Raw genomic sequence first — 2,160 nt, forward strand, 5'->3', positions numbered from 1 at the left:
ATTTCCTTAAAACCAATTTTCATTTCATTTGCCTTCCCTTACGGGTGCGGTTCGGGTGTCGGTCTCCACGGCAGGCGTCGCATCGATCACACCTAGTGTTCCGCTGAACGCATCAAAGTGCACCGGCATTTTATGAAGAACACACTTTCTGACCTGCGCATGCGATGCCGGCAGACGCTTTCCCGCTTGACCGGAGGTCAAGGTCAGAGGTCAAGGCTCAAGGGTCAAGGTCAAAGGTCAAAGACGGGACAGTTGGGGTAACAGCCGCTGCTGTAGCTGACGTCACGTGTCTAACCTGACTACCGCCAGTTATGCTCATGGCTTGACGTCTACCTACATTCAAGGCGAAACTTTCGGCCACTGTGACCTCTAGCTATACTCACGGTCAAACTTGCGGCCCCTTTGACGGCTCGAAAATGTGGCGTAGTTAAGCTTTTCACTTGAAAACTTTGTTTGCGACCAATTTAAAGTATTATCGACCCTTACGGGCCACTGGGCGCCGCGGTCGATCGTTGGTCCAGCATGCCGCACTTGACCGCTGCTATCGTGGCTCGGCGTACGACAAATCGTTGCTCGTCCTAACTGGCCGGCAAGTTTCCCACTGCGTCACACTCGGGTGTTCTATTCTAGGCTCTAAGTCTTCCTTATGGCAGGCGCATGTGACATGCAGTAGTGTAGGTTTACCTGGCACCACGGTCATTCGTCTACGTATTCTGTAAGGAAAATATGGTGTAGTTTGTGCAGGTGCTGGTAGGTATCGGTGTGTAGTCTGCGACCGCTTAGCACCTCCTCTTTGGTAAGCCCTTTGTGTGAGACTGGGTAGCGTTTCCGCTGACCCCTGTAATGATCGAGCATGTCTGAGTACGTGTTGCTAACAGGGTCAAAGGTGGCCGTGGTGCAAAGGGTTGAGTCTGCTCGGTTGACGTACCCTCGAGCTGACTCGTCTGCTGCCACGTTGCCCCCCAACCCCTCATGTCTCGGAACCCACACTATATTTAGTGTTTATGCGTCTTGTCGTCGTGTGTAGAATATGATTGGCGATGCTGTCGATTCTGGCTCTTGTGTGGTTTCTGGATTCTTCTTTGGAGTCCGTCAGTATAGTTAGGTTTTGTCCTGTTGCGTTGCCGTGCGATATTGCCAAGGCAATGGCCTCTTCTTCAGATGCCTCTATGTTTGAGTTGTTTATTGTTGCGCTAGTTATTTCATTTATTGTATGGTATATCGTTGCGCTCGACGTACTTGAAAGCGCGACTCATGCGTTCACTGCCCCAGGGAGCCAGTTATGCGCCTTTACATTGCTTTCGAAGAGAATTTGATTGGTTTTGAAAATTGGTTTTGCGGAAAGGGAATAGCGCAGTAAGTGTCTCGCATATATCGGTGGACATCCGAGCCGCGCCGTAAGGAAGGGATAAACGTGGTTTGGCTGAAGGTCGTTCAAGGTCATTCTCTCGCCTACTCCGTGACTGCTTTACTTAGCGTAGTGAAGATTTCGGTTTAAAAAATTCGGTGCCGTTTAGCTAATCCTGAACCTGGGTAGACAGCAAAAGCTGTGGTGTATCGGGCATGTAGGTGCGGCTTCGTGTTTTTAACCTTGAGTGCGTTCCGCACACTGAATAGTTACCCCCCGCGGTGGCGCAGTGGTTAAGCCACTAGTCTACTGAGCCGGAGTACGCGGGTTCGAACCCGACCGCGGCGGCCGCCGGGTTTCGATGGAGGCGAACCGCAATCGAGGGCACTTGGGTTTGCTTACGTGGAGGAATGCGAAATTATGTGCTTTGAGGAAAGGAAAGACCGCAGTAGCTATCAGATGTCGACATCTCGATGGACACCTCAACACCGCGAAAGCACCACCTCTGGCTCTGGGAAGGTCAAATTTAGCGACATGCGAAGAGCGGCTTTACCTAGCATAGTGAAGCTTTCGGGTAGAAAGGAAACATAACGAGAGGAGACTCGGCTGAAACTGGCCTCAGGAAGCACATCACGACCACGCAAGCCACTTGGTATTTTCTCCGAAAGCCAGAAGAGGAAAGCGTGAAATAAATGTTCTTATTCAAGTGTACAAACTTCTTGGAGCTACAGATGATCGATGTGCTCAAAACATTAGACAATCCACGCACACGAGAGAAACATAAGGAGCGCTGTACGTGGATTGTCTAATGC

The sequence above is a fragment of the Amblyomma americanum genome, chromosome 1 (genome assembly GCF_052857255.1).
Source record: "Amblyomma americanum isolate KBUSLIRL-KWMA chromosome 1, ASM5285725v1, whole genome shotgun sequence".
NCBI lineage: Eukaryota > Metazoa > Arthropoda > Arachnida > Ixodida > Ixodidae > Amblyomma > Amblyomma americanum.